General features: G+C 42.3%; 1 protein-coding gene across 6 annotated transcripts in view; it reads left to right on the plus strand.

Annotated features, from left to right (window-relative positions):
* The first annotated feature begins 10655 nt into the window (after positions 1–10655).
* The window catches only part of Erbin (erbb2 interacting protein), a 108902-nt gene continuing 100928 nt past the window's right edge, over positions 10656–18629 (plus strand). For 4 of the 6 annotated variants that reach the window (XM_041663616.1, XM_041663618.1, XM_041663620.1 and 1 more), the window contains exon 1: positions 10809–10891. The gene's annotated coding sequence lies outside the window, so the exon portion shown is untranslated. Of the gene's footprint in view, positions 10892–10947; positions 11467–18629 lie in introns of those variants that run through there. The other 2 variants (XM_041663621.1, XM_041663615.1) reach the window with 2 other exon arrangements.

Raw genomic sequence — 18629 nt, forward strand, 5'->3', positions numbered from 1 at the left:
CCCCATTCTGCTTGATTCAGTTAGCAAATTTTAACTGCTTTCCTCCCTCTGCTCATACATTGTTTTTGACAAATTCATTTCAGTTTTCAAGATATTTCATTCTGCGTGAGATACTTGCAGGCCTTTGGAGGTAGAGGTGTGAGGATCAGCAATTCAAGGCTCACCATGCCTCTATAGCGAGTCGGAGAGACCAGAGAGATGGCTTGGTAGTTAAAGAGCCCTTGCTGCTCATCTGGAGGACACGAGTTTGGTTCCAAGCACCTCTCAGGGCATCTGATACCTTCTTTTAGTCTTCATGGGCTCCTGCACACATGTGACAGTCACATAAATACACATATATTTACATTAAAAAAATAAATCTTGTCAGACAGTGGTGGGGCACGCCTTTAATCCCAGCACTCAGGAGGCAGAGGCAGGCAGATCTCTGTGAGTCTGAGGCCAGTCAGGTCTATAGAGCGAGCTTCTGTCTTAGCCAGGGCTAAATGGAAAAACTCTATCTCAAAATACCAAATAAAATCCAAAATAGTAGCCGGGCAATGGTGGTGCACGTCTTTAATCCCAGCACTCGGGAGGTAGAGGCAGGCAGATCTCTGTGAGTTCGAGACCAGCCTGGTCTACAGAGCTAGTTCCAGGACAGGCTCCAAAGCCACAGAGAAACCCTGTCTTGAAAAACCAAAAAAAAAAAAAGCCAACCAAAATAGTGAGTTTGAGACACCCCTGGGCTATATGAGATCCCATTTCAAAAACTGAAATAAATAAGAATAAAGAGATTTTTATTTTAATCTCTCATTTTAGGCCTACTTTAGTCTATTTTAAATTTGTAGGATTTTTAAAAAGACTTCTTAAAAAATATATATGAGTGTTCTGCTTGCATATATGTATGGGTACCATGTGTGTGCCTGGTGACCGTAGAGGTTAGAATCAGGCACTGGATTCCCTGGAACTAGAGTTATAGACAGTTGTGAGCTGCCATGTGGGTGCTGGGAATTGAACATGGGTCCTCTAGAAGATCAGACAGTGCTCTTAGCTGCTGAGTCATCTTTCCAGCCCTTTTATTTTATTTTAAAAATGATGTTAAGCCTCACTTTGCTTTCTGTTCAGATCCAGGTACTTTCTCTTTAGTTGTCTTTATGATAATCTGCAAGAAGCAAATCCAAAGGTATGTGAGGAGTAGTGAAACCCCATGGTAACAAGAAAGGAGCCTCTCTCCTTCCTCTGAGCCCCTGCAATAGCTCCAGATTCCTTGGATATTCTCACAGGAGTCTCCAGGACTCACCGAACTGGGCACTACCAGCCTGGCAGAGAATTGCGAAGTTGCTCCCCTTAGAGGCTCAATCTCATCTCACGTACTGTTCTTCTGGACGGCTGCTGTGTGGCCAACTCTTGTGATTTGCTAGAATTGTTTGCCACCATCTCATCCCATTCAGCGCTTTTTTGGGAAGCATCTCATACAGGTGTTCCTGCTGGGGATAGGCTTCAGGAATCTCTGCAAATACCAAAGTCCTCAGCTGTTCAAGTCCCCTATACAAAAGCAGAGTACTTTCTTGTCCCCTACACACATCCTCCCACACACCATAAAATAAATCTAGGTGCTTACAATGCATAATAAAATGTGCATTCTCTGTAAATGCTTATGGTGTAGTGTTTAGGGAACAGTAAGAAAAAAGTCTACAAATGATCAGTGCAGATGGAGTGTTTTTCTTCCCAATATTTCCAGTCTGTGATTGGTTGAATCTGTGTGAAACTCAAAGATACCGAGAGCCAATGTATCTTTAAAGCTGTGTTTTTCAAAGCCTATAGCACTGCAATTTGGATAAACTATGGAAAACTCATGCCCGGAAGCCTGGTAGTTTAGGCTGGGGGAACGTGTCCAAGCTTGACACTCTTGGGGTACTGCTCTCCAACTTCTTTACAGGTGTCTTTCAGAGTGACACCAGAAGGACCCTGTCTACATTCTGGGGCCAGGGGTAAAGCATTTTAACTCCAGTCGGCTTGTCATCAATTTGGGCTACTTCCCTTTGTGTCCACATTGTAGGAGCACCCTTTGACTGTGGCTCAGAGCAGTTCTTTTTGCTTGACAATATTGAAAAGCAATTATTCCAACTACAGGGCAAATAGCAGAAGCCAGCAGGAGGGTTTAGATATCCTAGGTTCAAATGGGGCTGTTCAACCCAGAGTTCTAGTTCCATTACTATGACTATTATTAATATTAGTTTAGTGAGATAGGATCTCATATATCCCACAGTGGCCTCAATCTATGGAGCTGAGGATGATCTTGAACTTCTGATCCTCCTATCCCTACCTCATGAGTTTCTGAGTGCTAGGGTTACACACCCATTTATGGGGCGCTGGGATGGAAGTCAGCATCTCTAGCCTACTAGGCCTGCATTGCACCAACTGAGCCTCTTTCCTAGCCTTATGTGTTTTCAAATCGTCATTGGCTCTTTATACTGTGTGTGCACGTGTGTGTGTGTGTGTGTGTGTGTGTGTGTGTGTGTACCACCAGTCTATGTCTTTTGTTAATTGTTCAATTGGACTGTTATTCTCTTCTAGACTTATAAGAGATTTTATATATTACAGATATTAACTACTATATCTTACATCTTTTTTTTTCTGTCCTAGCCTGTTATTTATCTTTCAACTTTGTTTATGGTGTCTTTTGCCAATGGGAGTTTGAAAATTTCAAGTAGTTGTATCTGTCAGTCTTTTCTTTGGTGTTTGCTGGGTTGTTCTATGTTTGGATTCCGCTGTGGTGGCAGTGTGGCAGAAACGGGGGGGGGGGGGGGGAACTGTGCTCTTCCTCCCCTCTTCTCCTCTTTGCACCTCCTCCTCCTTTCTTCTTCACCCCTGTGCAGCACTAGGGATTGAGCCTAGGCCCTGACCCACACTAGACAATCACTCTGCCCCTGAGCAATATCCCATCCTCAGAGAACCGGGCTTTTATTAACTTGTGGTGTGACTCAGGGACAGTTGTCAAACCTATGGGGTTTTCCCACCTATAAAATTAGTTGAAGTGAGATGACTTCTTCCTGGTTATTTGAAATTACAACTTCTAGTTTTAAGAGCTTCTTTTCTTTTTTTAAATCCTTTTACTTTTCTTTTTAATGTTAATGTTTATTAATTTTTAAAAAATTTCTAGCAGCAAAATGAAATATAAGATAAAACAATAAACCACCATATTGAAATTGGACCAGATAAGCCAACAGAAAAATAAAAGAGAAGATTTCTCTGTGCAGCCCTGGCTGTCCTGGAACTTGCGTTGTAGACCAGGCTGGCCTTGAACCCCGAGATCCACCTGCCTCTGCCTCCCAAGTGCTGGAACTAAAGGCATGCACCACCACTGCTAGGCTAAGAGCTTATTGTCTTTATAAGACAAATATTTATTTACCCATCAGTATTTTTAGAGTATAATATCTAGCTACTGCTTAAATTATTAAGAATACTAAATTTTTGGTCTTTGGGTTAATAACTTGAATTTTTATTTAAACCATGATGAGTTAATACCTTCTATAGGTGACAGACTTTCTTTAAAAAAATGAGGCCCTACATTTAATATGGAATTGAACGTTTCCATACTGTGTTTGTTCACCTTTAGTCACTGAGACAAATAACCTAAGGGATGTAAGCAACTTATTTTACCTTGGAGGCTTCATTCCACAGTCAGAGGGCTCCATTGCTTTGGCCCTGAGGGCAGGCAGAGGCCTGGGATGAAGAGGAGTGGCTACCTCCTCTAGGCCGCTGGGAAGCCGAGACTGGCACGGAAGAGTCCAGAGACTAGTATACTTCTTAAATGCACCCTCTTGGTGGCCTCGTGTTAACCCATGGACACAGCCCTCATGAGGCATCACCTCTCAGAAGTCCATCATCTGGCAACAACATTTTAAAACATGGCCTTCAAGGAAGGTGTTTAGAGTCAGATCCTAACATATGCATGCCATGTAGTTGCCAAGTCAAGGAACGTTTAATATTGCTTATGCTGTTTTAGATATAACAAATGATGGTTTACTTAGGTAGCGTTTACAATATGCTTTAATGTCCACCATTTTATTTGGCACTTGAAATAACCATATATTATGTGTGTGTATTCATATAATATAGTTAAAATAGGGCTTAATTTCCCATTTTATAAGTGATTTTTCGATGGTTCTCAACTAGTAAGTGCTGGTATTAATCCCTGAACTTTTCTACAAAATGATCATATTGATAAGAAAGATTCTATCTGCAGCAGATGAAATAGAAATATGAGTTATCTATGAAACAAAAGCCACAAAATAAGAGCCCATGGGGGTAGTGCTTCTAGTGCTCTGCAGGCTAAACAGAAGTACTGAAGATCTAAGGCCAGCCTGAGCTTCACAGAGACCCCCTGAAAAGGAAAAGCATAAAAACAAAATATTCTTTGAAATTTATAAAGAAAGTATTTTAGAATATTGAGAACTTTTTCTTCTCTATGACAAAACATCTGGTGGAAGCTAAGTTGTCTTTTACTAGTAGTCTAGTATGTGATATAGCAGGAAAATGAAGGCTATGCTATGTAAAGTTCCACATAAGAAAATAAAAAAATCTCCAAGGGAGTTTCAAGAGGGAGAAAGAAATTAAGCATCTATCACAGAGGAAAACTGGGAGGAAAAAAACCAGGAATAATTAAAAACTAAGAAATCTGAAATAGATGGCTGATGGGATGGTTGACATTAATTCAAAATAAAAATACTGAGAGTAGATGGGGAACTGGCATAAAAATAAAGAGATTGGATTAGAGGAAACAGGAAAGAGAGAGGAAACATTTAAAATTATGTTGCTGTTTGGACAGCAGTGGGGGAAGGAAATTTGCAGGCTATTTCCAGAAAATAAATTTATCTGTAAGAGAAGAAATGAAGCCTAGTAAAGCATACCCAGAATTACTTTAGAAGACCTAATTGAGAAATATCATTTTCCAAATACTGCCTAAACCAGATTTAGATACGATTTATCCAGTATTACAGTTATGATATGCCAGCCTTTAACAGTGTAGAGAGGTTTTACTTTTTCTGAGATGGGAATGATACAAGGCTTCACTAGAAGATAGCTTTTTAAAAATTTAGCTGATATTTTAGAACAGGGCATTAAGCCACTTACTACACCTCAAATTATTTTCAATGCCTATTCATCCAGTTGCTATTTTCCTGGTATTTTAAGTAGTTTTTTTTAAATAAAATGCTATAAGAAAACTTTTAATTCATGAAATGTAGACTTGATTATGTAGAGGAAGAGTAATTTTGTTATCTAAAGAAAGATTTATTATTATTATTTGCCTCACTTGGAATTGCAAGCCTGCATGGATGGGCAATGCATAGCAATATTTAAATTTTTGTTGATTTAACATTGCTAAAATATTTTTTTTAATGTATACTGTAGTATGATGGAAATAGACTATGATACATGCTAGAAGAAGTAGATCGGCAAGGAAGCAGAGGTGGAAATGATTCGGGTAATTGCTTATAGGCTCAGGACAGTTTGGGTTTCAATTGTCACCCTGTGTAATCATCTGTCTGCTTCCATTTTTAAAGGTGCTGCTTTGCCCGGTAGACTATGGGGGGGTCTTAGAAAAGGCGGGAACACGATACACGTTGTCAGTTTGCTTTAAAGTTGCCACTAACCCTAGCTAACACTCCTGAGTCTGCCAAGAAATGCACACAGCACTTGGCTAGCTATTCCACTCAGGACTGCCAATTGTCTGTCATGGAGTTCCCCACTCTGAAGGGGACACTCACGTTTATGCTGGCACCGACTGAGGAACTTGGCCCCTGTCACCCAATACCCATGTTTCTGATTCAGTCACGCTTCAGAAGCCACACATATAATCTTTAGCCATTGTTTATAGTCCCCTCGTATTAAAATTATTAAAAAGGTATCATAAATTGAATCTTTCTAGCTCACGAATGGATAGGGTAAGGGGAAAAGATTAACAAGTATACATAACAGCTTCCCCTTATCCACACTTTCACCACAGTTTCAGTTACCTATGGTCAAACATGGTCTGAAAATATTGTATGGAAAACTCTAGAGGTGGCCATGTCTTACATTTTCAACTGTGTGCTGCTCTGCTTTGTTGTGATAGGGATGTAAACCATTCTTCTGCCCCGTGTTTTCCCATTGTGCTAGTCACCGTGGCAATACCACTGAGTGCCTGTGTTCAAGGAAGGCTTACGTAATAGACCATTGCTATACCGTATAATTTATCTCACTTTTCTCATCATGTAGGCTTTATGGTTGTTTTGTTGTTGTTGTTTGTTTGTTTCTGACATAGGATATCTTACATAGCCCCGACTGGCCTTAATCTTACTGCTTTTTGCCTTGTGAGTTCTGGGGTTGTAGGTGTGTGTTCTGCCACACTATCATCCTCCATCCTCACAAGAATGTGAGTGTTACACAGACGTTTAGAAAGACTTCATTCAGCATAGCTTTAAAAATTACATTTTATTCGTGGGCCTTGGTATGTGTACGTGTGTGAGGAGGCCAGAGGATTTTTGAGAGGTGACTTTCTCACGTGAGTCCTGGGGACTGAATGTGAGTCACGAGTCCGGCTCGGGGACACGCACTTTCACCCACGGAGCCATCTCACTGGCCCTCACATGATTTTATTAGATTACAATTATCCTACTGTTGCTGCCGATCCCTCGTGCATTTAGTCTATAAACTGAACTTCCTCATCCTTATGCATGCCCATGAAGAACAATACATCCAGGGCTAGTTCTGTCTGCAGTCTTGGGCATTGGTGAGATTCCGGGAATGTTTCTGTGTGCAAGAGAGGGAACCGCTGTACTGGTGTGGAAACTCTGAAACTTGGACAGAAACCTTTTCACCAATAGTCTTTGGCTGTAATGCATAAGATAGTACTAAATCTTTTTCCTTTTGTTGTGGGAGGGGTAGTTCTATTCCCAAAGTATTATTTAAAAATCCTAGTATTGGTTCCTGTAGGTGTTGGGATGCCTCTTTTGAGTCATAGATTCGTTCCCTGACCTTGTGCCCTTGCTCTCTGTCCAGGGGCTAAGGGGGAAGTGAGAAGAGGGAAGTGAAATCTCCACTGAAAAAAATGACATGGTATAATTTGACCCAGTTCATCTACAGCGTCTTGGCTTGGTTTTAATCTAACCCCTTGCTAGTCAGAAGGTTCGTTCTCCTAAATACTACCGTGATTTAAAAGAAAAAAAAAAGTAAAACAGAAAACTTTTGTTTTTAGATGACTAACTCTTTGTCAAAGGCCGAGAAAAGAGTGCTGGTTCCTTGTACTCTTCCAGTGTCTCCTCCTCAGGCTTGGTTGACATGGGGCTTCGGCAAGGGTCTTTTAAAAAATCGGTCAGTTAGGCCTGGTGGTGGTGCATGCCTTTAACCCCAGCACTGGGGAGGCAGAGGCTGGTGGACCTCTGTGTGTTCGAGGCCAGCCTGGTCTACCGAGTGAGTTCCAGGAGAGCAAGGCCACTCAGAGAAACTCAGAAAAACCCTGTTTCAAAAAACCAAAACCTAGCCGAGTGGCCGTGGTACACACTTTTGATCCCAGCACTTGGGAGGCAGTGGCAGGTGAACCTTAGTGAGTTTGAGGCCAGCTTGGTCTACAAAGCAAATTTCAGGACAGCCAGAACTGTTTATACAGAGAAACCCTGTCTTGAAAAAAAAAAAAACAAAACAAAATCAAACCAAACCAAAACACCAAAGTAAACAAAGAAAAAACAGTGCCAATGCCCTCATTTGGGGTTATTTTTCTTCAGCAAAGTGGCTTATTTCCATCAGGCAGCGTTCCCCTCAGCCCTGGGTTTGGGAAGAGGAATCCCAATGGGGATGCTGAACTGCTATCAACAGACATCAGTTTACTCTTGAAGGTGGTTCTAGAGGCCAGTGTGTCACTAGCAAGTCACATTAAGGCCGTCTTGCTGAAGGTGGGATTTTGTTTCCCGTTTAACGATAAATGAAAGAAAAGCTCAGTCCATCGTTCAAGGTCTTGTAAAAGGGTTTTCAAAGACAAGCACAGTACAGGCATGCGTGTAAGAAAGTCCAGGCAGAGGTTCGGCTATTTCTGTGTGTGCTGTTCATGAACTAAACAGTGATGGATAACAATGATGAACTCATTTTATTGCCCTGTTACTCTACTCTCCCTTATACTGTTCTCAGTAGTGAGATTCATTGTCCTGTACTTACTCAGCATCAACATATGCTGTCCTTATTTTCTCCTTCCTCCAAAAGCTGCTTTAGAGAACAATCTGATGAATTAGGTATAAATGACTATTAAGGCTTAAAATATTACCTTTCCCAGGATTATGGCTTTGCTCTAGAGAAATAAGCCCTAAGGGGATAAATGCTACTGACAGAATTTCAGGTGAGTTAGAGCAACTGTTAGATGGAGTGGTAGTCAGAATGGTCCCCAGTAGGAGTTAAAATAAAAAAAGGTTAGCACCAGGGCAAGTTTTAGCCTAGAGATGGGTTATTCAGGCTGCAAGTAGGTTCAATTCATTGTACTACCCTCTCCTCAATGGTGCTGGGGATTAAGCCCAGGGTTAAGTGTGAGCTAGGGAACCCACAGGCTGCTGTACTGGAATCCCAGAGTTCTCACCGGATGGAAGCTGCTCTATCCAGAATGCTTTAGGAGAGCAACGCTCTTTGATCGCAGCCCTCTGCACTGAGTCCTGATCAAACTCCTGACCTGCTTCCAAAGTGGAGTAAAACAAAACTTTCTCATGTCGGTTGAAACAGTCTGTACGAATACACTGTTTAAATATACAATGGTTAAGAGCCATATTAGTGTAAAAAAGATACCTCGGTACCATGCTCAGAGTTGCCAGTGAACGTTCTCATAGGCAGCAATGAAGCCCCGGTATCGCCGTCCATCTTCACCTTCTGCTCCATGCAGAAACTAACGCCTGCCTGTGCTAATTCTAGCAGTTTTGGGTGTAGTTAAAATGCTTCCACTTCGATTCAAAATGACTTGAATATCTTTGGAGTTATTCCAAGTATTTGTCTTTGGCGTAGAGCTCACTTTAGTAAAGAATCCTTGGGTGGACTTCGCGAACTCTTTCCTCTGGACGCGAGCCAAAACTCATCTGTAAAGCATACAGCTTTTTATTCAAACTTGGTGATGAATAATTATCTCTGGGCTACAGACGGAAGAACTGAACCAGTGGCTTGAGGGACCAGAGGCTAATTACCAACCCTGTGCATAGTTAATACGGCAGAGTGGGGGTGGACGATGGTTTGCCCAGAATCTATTCCATTCCCTCGGGTAAAACAAGGATGTTCTGTCTGTTAACATACTTAAAGCAGTAACTGTAAAAACGGCAATGTTATGGTTGAAGCTTTCGAAGCCATATGTGTTGACAGAATGCTTAAGTCTCTCTCTGCAATAAACGCAAACCCTGCCAGGCAGAACTACCAGGGCCAGCGCGACTGAACGACTTGCAAGCCCAAAAAGCGTAGGGGCTGGTAGGCTGTGCGCCGCGTTCGGAGCGCATCCAATGTTTCCCCTAACAAAGGCACCGTCTTGAGGCAATTTCGCGGGCCACGATCCCCTCCCACCCCCCATTCCAGCACCAGCTTTGTCTCCTCGGAGGGGCCCCAGCCACTGGCAGCCAGCTCGGCCCGGCGTGGGAAGAAGCTGCAGCGAGCAGCGGTGGTGGTTTCCTGCAACCTGAGCGTGCCATTAGAGGCTGTCGGAGCGCCGCGGCTGAAAAGAGATACCTGCCGCCTGCAAATCGGGGCTGCACCCGAACAACCTCTTTGCACCAATTAGGGCCGTACAAAGAAACTCGAGCGGCCGGGGTGGCAGAGGCCTCGCGGGGTCGCGAGGAGCCCGGGGCGGGGGCCGGGCCTGGCCGGTCGGGTTGGGGGTGGGCCTCCCGCCGCGCGCCCCCCGCCGCCGACGTCGGCCGCGTCGACCCCGCGCGCGCTGACTGGCTCGCGCCGGCCTTCGCCCGGCTGTGGGCGGTTGGGGCGCCCCCGCGGGAGGCCGCCCCGCCCCCGCCGCCGCCGCCGCCGCCTCGCAGCCTCGGCCCCCCAGCCGCCGGGGCGGTGGCGCTGTTGCCGCCGCGGCCTGTGAGGCAGAAACTCCCTCCACCCCGGGCCGGCCCGGGTCCGCCTCCTCTTTCTCTGCTCGGCCTCGCCTCCCCTCTCCCGTCCGTCTCCGCTCGACTGAAAGGTGGCGCGGCGGCGCGCGACGCAGCCTCGGTCCTCGGCGCGGGCCCGCGAGCTCCTGAGGAGGAGACCCGGAGGCGACGGCGCCACTGCGGCCGCGAGGAGGACGGCGGCGGGAAGGCGAGGGCGCAGAGGCCGTGCCGGACGGACGGACAGCCCGACGGACGGACGGCCGCCTCGGAGCCTGCCTGCGCGGCCGGTCGGCTCCGGCTCCGGGCGGGCGGGCGCAGGGCGCGGCCGGCGCACTAGAGACAATACCCGCGCGGCGAGGCTGTGGGGGCGGCGGCCTAGCGCGGCCCAGGCCCGGCCGAGCTCCGCATCCTCGCCCCCGTGAGCCGCGCGTGGTCCCGCGGCTTCGGGGCGGGCGCCGTCCCCTCCCTCCCCCTCGGAGGCGCGCCGCCCCGGGGTTCCGGGTTCCCGGGGCACCGAGCTGGATCCTGCTTTTCACCCAGGCAGGAAGTGAGTTTCGCACGGCAATTCCGGGTGGTGTCACGAGTGAAAAGTTTTTCCCTTCGGCGGAGGACCCAGTCGGGGCCGGGAAACTCCTGACACAAGTGGCGAGCAGGAAGCCAGCGCGCACCCCAGCCCCCACCGGAGCAGCCGCACTGCTGCGGGAGGCAGCTCCACATCCGCCTCGCCCTCACGGGAGCCTCGGCGGGGCCCCGAGCCGCGGAGGAAGGGCAGGAAATCATGTCAAGCCGAGCCTCGAGACGGCTGCCCTAAGACACCCCGAGAGGTAAAAATAAATAAATTTTTTTTTTCTTATGAAGAGCGTCGAGCAGCCGCCAAGTTCGTGGGCCGGAAACGATACTTTTAGTCGGCTTCGCTTTGCCCGAGTTGCCTCTTCTTGCTCTCGTGTCGGAGTGGTTTGGTATTTTAGGCGCTGAGTAGTAGGAACTGATGTATGTTTGGGTTTTTGTTTTGCCCGGTCTACCGTCTGGATTCCTTTCTTTCTGAGATGGGCTTGTAAGAATGCTGTGGGACGGAAAGTTTGCAGCCATCGGAAGAAAGAGTGCCTTTGTTCGGCCGAAGGTGCACAAGTTTTTAGTGTTCCGGGACGTATACAACGTGTAGTAAATCGCTGAGCCCGGCAACTTTGGTTTCGGAAGAAAGTTAAGTCTCTGCCGGGAGAGACGGATTCGCTCTTACCGAGATGGCTGCCACATTTGTTTATGTTGGTGCCGATTGTTTTGGCCCTGGCGTTAATCCTACGTGGAGCCCGTTTTGTTAGGGCTCCTGGGGTTCTTTGGACTTTAGAACCCATCTGTCTGCGGTTCTCGGTTGGCTTCTCCGGACAGCTGAGGCTAAGTCGTAAGTAATGTGCTCTTTTCAGTCGGTAGTGTACAGTGCTTGTTTGGCTACTTGATTGGAGACAAGGAGCTGCTAGATTTTTCTTGAAACTGGTGTTCTAGGAAGCAGAACGAGGTCGTGAAGATTAGGGTAAAGACAGAAGGATATGGCTACAAAAACAAAGCAAAACCCCAAACACCTGCAAGTGGTTGATTGGTCAGGACTTGGGTGCAGTTCCGAGTAGGGACGTAGGAAGGGAAGAGAAAGAAAACGCTTGAGATCCTCGGGGGAGGCACATTGTGGGACAGAGCGGCGCTGTCCTGCTGTTGTGTGACTCTCAGATTCTCGCGCTGGCCCATCTGTTTTTGTTTGCTTCTGCCTACTAAGTGAATAGGTACGAACTGTGCGAGCAGGAACTCGTGAAGCATGGCCGACATTCCACCAGTCAGACTTAGGAACGCCTCTGAACCAATGGGGGTCGGCTTCGTGGGGGAAACTAGTTTTGGCTGCAGTAAATCTGCTGTCTTTACCCCTAGTCGTGTTTCAACTGCGTGCCTTTTTAAGTTTAGTCCCCCCCCCCCCCCCGTGCTTTTATAGTAAAGGGAGGTGACAGAAAATACTGTGTTTAAAAAGTAAATATTAATTATAGGTAGATGTAACTTAAGCTTAAATTGATGTTTAATCAGATGCCATCGAAATAATTACCAGAAACCCGAGGAAAAAGAGTTGACTTTTTTTAGTTGAGAGAGGAAAGGTAGGTTTTAAAGATCAGGATCAAATTAGTTCACAGCTTGTTCTTGGCTGTATCGCTTTTATGAAGTACATTTCAAAAAGAGAATCATTCCAGTATTTATATTGTTTTGTTATTAGGGCCTGGTCTCTGGAGTTTTTGTTTCCATTTTTATTTTATTGGTAAAATTTGTGAGCCATCAAGTTATTCCTATTAAAAGTCCGACTGCTTTATGAAGGAATTTAAAGTGCATAACTGGCGGACTTTATGATTGGGGACGTATAATTAGGCAGCAAAAGAGGTTATTCTTTAGCATATGAAAGAGGGGAACAAAATAAATGACATTGAACTTCGGTTTCCTTTTATGGCTTCTGCTTGGCTTCAGAGCAGCAGCGCCTTAATAGAGCAAGTCTAGAGAGAAACCCTTTGCAGAGATGACAGGCACTGCGTTACTTCTGGATGCAGATGACAACACTGGACTATGCTGCTTAGCGCCCCCACCCACTCAAGAAGGACTTTGTTTTTCTTTTTTAGAGAGCAATATGTTTAGGTTTTGACATTTTAAAAATGAGGTGTTCCACCTTTGTTCACCTTTGGTTCCCTCTTTTTCCTCAACAAGACATTTATTTTGCATTTTACTGAAAGGTAAATTTAGCACCAAATTAGCTAATGAATTTTAGGTTTTATACTCTTCTCAAACCACATATTTTTGAAGTCTTGTTTAAAATGCAACAAAGGTTTGAAGAGAGATTTCTTTTTTAAAAGACAGTGATTTGAAGTCTTTCTCAGTGGACTCAAATTTTATGTGTTTTCAGCATTGTTTGAGGGAGGTTCTCCTGCTGGATTAAATTGTGAAACAAAGTACTTCCCAGTGTGTTTGCCTGTCTTGCTTAGAGAGGCTTGTTAATGAAAGTAATCTTGGGCTTTCAAAGCTCCTCCTGATTTTGTATTATTACGTTTCCTTGGCATTTAAGAACAAGCTATTTTGAACGTCATGTATAAAATGCTTAGCGAGATTCAAGAATGGAAACAGTTTTTATTGTATACTGTTTCTTAGCCAAGTGACTAATCTAGAGGCATTTTACATTTATCATTGGTAATAAATCAGTGAAATTTGGTTGTGTTAGACCTTTTTATGTTTTTTGACTTTTTTTTTAATTTTAAAAAAATTCATGATGAACAATATCTGCCAAGGAGCATACTTTAAATTTTCAGAAAATTATGTATTTGGCATTATTTGAAATAATTGCTTATTGATAATATGATTTTAGAGTTTAAGCTTCTTTTTGTTGTAGAAATAGATACTCGCAATATTTACAAAGCATTTAGGCTTATACAGAATTTGAATGGTGTTGGAGATCAAATACATTTCTTTATAATTGCTGTTTCTTCAGTCTCCTTTAAATATACCTGCATTTTAATCTTGACTCTATCTTATTCATCCATTTGTGATGTTTTGATTGTTGTTGAAACCATAGCCACACAGGATGGCTTTCCTTTTCTTTCTTGACAGCAGTGTTACACTTCCGTAACTGTTCATATTAGATTAGTTCTTGAATGCACACTGCTTTTGTTGTAGACCATGTATATATGAGCTGTATTCTATCATATCTACTGAATTTGCTAGGGAAATTGTTTCCCCCTTCATTTTATAGTTTCTCTTCCCTCGGTACCTTTTGTTATTATTTTTTTTTTAAATATTTATTTATTTATTATGTATACAACATTCTGTCTGTGTGTATGCCTGCAGGCCAGAAGAGGGCACCAGACCTCAGTACAGATGGTTGTGAGCCACCATGTGGTTGCTGGGAATTGAACTCAGGACCTTTGGAAGAGCAGGCAATGCTCTTAACCTCTGAGCCATCTCTCCAGCCCCCACCTTTTGTTATTTACTCCGAATAAGTAACTCCCATTTCTCAGTTTACATTTTATCTTCTCTCTCAGTGTTTGGTTTCCTAATTTTATTTTATTTTATTTTTTTTAAAAGATTTATTTATTTATTATGTACACAGTATTCTGCCTCCATGTATGCCTGCAGGGCAGAAGAGGGCACCAGATCTCATTACAGATGGTTGTGAGCCACCATGTGGTTGCTGGGAATTGAACTCAGGACCTCCAGAAGAGCAGTCAGTGCTCTTAACCTCTGAGCCATCTCTCCAGCCCTGGTTTCCTAATTTTAAAACTTGCTGTTATTCAACTTTCTCTTCTAATTTCTTTAGTTTTTAAATTTTTCTTTAATTAATGTTACTTGTTTATCCTATTTTTTCATGTTTACTAATTATTTAGTTATTTATTTTATTTTATTTTTTGCCTTTCCTCTTTCCCAAAAGTCCTTAGTCCATGCATATTGTTCCTCAAAGTGTTTGAAACATGAAACAGAAAAATTGATGATTTGGTCAATTTGTTTAATTTGGTGTTTGCATTCCAACTCCGTGTACACAGAAGTGTTTCAGTGCCTGTTAGCACACTGCTTTGTTTTTATGCAGTTCTGAAAGTTCTCTTTTTCTACCCGTGTGCCTCTGCAGGTAGTTTTTTCAGGTTGTATATATTCTTGTGTCTTGATCCATAATTGCATTGGTATTCTGTCACACATTATTTTTGTCACTTCCAATTTTGTTGCATTGAATGAAGACCTTGTCATACCTTATTAATGATAGTATGTAAGAGAATAGAAAATAACATTAGAAAATAAACGTAAAATAAAGCTCTACTGATATGTATCTATGAATTTAAGAATATATATTATGTTTTAAGAAACCCTAGAAAACAACAAAATGGCAGGTGTATAATAAAAATAGGTATAATAAAGACTGTGAAGTTTATTTATAGGGACACTCTTATTTAGATTTTTGTGCATAGTAAGCTGTTTCTTTTTGTTGTGCTAGAAGAATTGAGAAAGGCACATGACAGCACCATGAAATTATGACTAATGAGTATTACAGTGAGAGAATGGGAAAATGGAAAGAAGATTAAATAACTTGGAAAGTAAAGATGTTCCTGAACTTGTGATGGGTTTGCATGCTGATAGCTGAAACTAATCAAGAATGCATTCAGTACACCACACCTACTGAGTATTATGGCTTAGCCTAGACTACCTTACCCATGCTCAGAACACTTACTAAATCCTTCAGTTGGGCACAATCATCTAACACAAAGCTTAGCTTAAAACAGTGTTTAGTATCTCATGTAATTTATTGAGTACCTGTATCAAAAAACTCTGGCAACCCAGGTCACTATAGGGTTCATTCATTCATTCATTCATTTATGTGGCTCCTAAGAAATATCATCCCTGGTTGAATAAGTGATCATTTTAAGTAGTTTCTGTTGAGTGTATATCACTTTTATATGTTGTAAAGCGAAACAGCCATACATTGAATCTTGTTATTTCAGAGACCAATTTGTAGTCTGAACCACTTATTTTGGGACAGAATGCCTTCTTTACATTTCATTTGCAGGTTGGAGGAGTCATTTGTTGTGATGTGGTTTGATTATGAGAAATCATAATGGTCCTAAGGTTATATGGTGTTTTGAATTTAGAATCACCAATACTTCTGTACATTGAGAACCCCCTAAGTGTTTGGGTTTGTGCCAGCTATTGGTTACTGTTCTGTTAGAAATTAAAACAAACTTTAAAAATAACAGCAAGCCATTGCATACTAACATTGTTTGAGCAAAAAATGTAATGATTTTCCAGAACAAATACAGTTGTGACATGGTATCCATGGTGAATTGTTCCATTTTCATAGTTGTGGCCTAAGCACATCTGCTGAGACATATTAAAGCAGCTTCAGATGACTTGTATACTAAATCCTGGGGAAATACTAGGCGAACAGTGTGAAGTACTGCAATTTTCCCCAAGAATTTTCAACATGGTTGAACCTAGAGATTTGGAGGACTGGCGATAATAAAAAGAAGGATTTTTTGCAGTTTTGCAAGTTACTACTTATGTTGGACTTAATGGAAAGGAGTTCAAATCTCAAACATCACTTTCTTCCATCTGTTGTAGTATGTTGTTTTGATTGAAATATATAAAGGAAATCCACTCCTTATATACATTTCTAGAAAAGGGAGGGCTGTTTTCAAACATTCTTATGGGGATACTTATGGGGACTCTTTGAGTTATGGGAGAATCTTGAGACTTACTCTTTCAGCTCACTCATTGGTTTTTAGTTCTTAATAATTTGTTTTTTGCAATACAGTTTCTAAGAACTCCTCCCACCCCCAGAAGTTGTTTTTTATTTTTCAGTTGTATTTTGGTCTACATGTAATTAAGATTCTCTGAGATATTTCTTAATTGTTTCTTATTTGAAGTTTGATCTTATTGTACCTGGTAGATCTGTTAATGCTCTTGGGTTTTCTTCAAATACTGTATTTTACTTTTTGGTAGTGGATAAAGTTTTTATTAATGGCCTACTATGTACCTTACTGGTCATTTAAGCATATTTTTCCCAACCCAAGTGAATACTTGTTCTTGCTTTGGTAATTGCTTAGAAGAGGTGTGTTGTACTAATGTGTTTAGCTTTACGATGTTTGTGGGTCTCTTGGCTTCTTGGTACAGGTGTTTCCTGCCCTTCAGGAGATGCCTCCTATTTTCAGAATCCTGCTGGCTTGTCAGTTTTCCCACAGTACAGATAGCTACGTTGGAGCTTCAGCACGTTCTACTATAGTTTGTTTACAAGTTGACCAACTGCTCAGTCACAACTCTTCCAGTCCTTCTTGCTAAGAAAATTTAGTAATTGTGGAGATATTTTCTGCTTGTTTTTAACATCTACCCCTCATATGTATAGTAATAACAGTACTTGTTTATCCTTTGGCTATAAAAGGTTCAAATGCTTGTAGCCACTGATGGTACCAAATCCTATAATTGTATGCCCTTTCTGTCTTAACTAAGCGCTTGCTACATACTGTAGTTGTAACTTTTTTTTTTAGTTTTAATTTTTTAAGTGGTAAAAACTGATTTTGAGGGACCCAACCTGCTAGACAGGTAGTCTACCATATAGCTGTAGCCCCAGCTACAGTAGCTATAACCTTTGCTGTTTAAGGTGGGATAGCAAACTACTGTAAATTTCTGTATAGTTTCACAGATAGAAAGAAGAGTCCTGTTGTTGATTTGGAGACAGGGTCTCCTGTAGCTTAGGTCATGAACTCACTGTGTGACTGAGGTTGGCCTTGAACTATGATCCTCCTGCCTCTAAAAGTGCTTGGGATTATAGGTGTGTACCACTACACATGGCAAGAAGATGGACTGATTCTTAATGTGGATTTTTAGCAATTTCAGCATGTTCTTTCCCTTTATTATTGAGAATTTGTACTTTTTACTGAAAAGGAACTGGCTTTTCTTCTGCTTATTAGCCTATTTAATAGCCTATTACTTTTTGGTCCATTGAGTAAAAATAAGCTTTACGTGAACACCAGCCCTGTATCTGATACCCTAAATGGCTATTAAGTGGTTGACAGGTAGGGAGTATATACAGTATGGATGTACTGGAAAGGAATAGTATAAGCTTTTACTTAGAATTGTTTATTTCTGGAATTTTCTGTCAAATAGTTTCAGACTATGGATGACTTCAGGTAACTGAAACTGTAGGCCATAGAACTGGGTAACCTGCATTTGATGTCACCTTTCCTCGCCAATCCTTGGTAGCTGCAGATTGCCTTGTAGGTATATTCTTTCCAGGTTTTTAAAATGGCCACAGACTTCTTGAAAGCTTTCTTATTTGAGGTTTTTTTGGGTGTGTGTGTGTGTGAGGGAAAGAGAGATAGGGTCTTACGTAGTCCAGACTGACCTCAAACTCACTCTGTAGCCAAAGATGACCCTAAACTCCTGATTTATCTCCTGAGTGTTGTGATTACAGGCAATGACAAGACATAAAAGTTGAATCTATTTGTTCTTTAACCTGTTTGACAGTAAATTACCCATCTGATGCCCTGTTGCTCTGAAATACTTCCATGTTTATTTCTTATAAAGAAGGATATGTCACATGATCACATGACTGTCATAGTTATAATGTAACACGAACACGACCTTCTAAACCCTATTAGTTGTCTTTATATGTTACAATTGCTTGTCACTCTGCTCCTGAATGTGGAACAATTTCTTTCAAGGCACGGATACAGTTGAAAACTACAGGCCTCATTATTTCGTAGAATATTACTTCATTTTCAATTGTCTAATAGTTTTCATATTTAGTTTTACATTGGATTTCATAATTAGATTGTTATGATTAGCTTTTCAGCATCCTTATCAGAGATTTACAGTTTTTTTGTGTTCTCATGGCATCAGAATATTCCGTCATTTTCAGTTGCCTGATATTTTTCATATTTAGTTATTACATTGGGTTTCATATCATTCTCCACCTGGCGATTCTTTTGAGGCAGTTTTCTCCCTGAATCTGAAGCTCAAAGTTCTTTTCTTTCTCTAGGCTGGAATCTAGCAAGCCTCCCATCTCCGTCC

This window comes from Microtus oregoni, unplaced genomic scaffold, assembly GCF_018167655.1.
Source record: "Microtus oregoni isolate MIOR12 unplaced genomic scaffold, Mior012 000014F_ref0000157, whole genome shotgun sequence".
Taxonomy (NCBI): Eukaryota; Metazoa; Chordata; class Mammalia; order Rodentia; family Cricetidae; genus Microtus; species Microtus oregoni.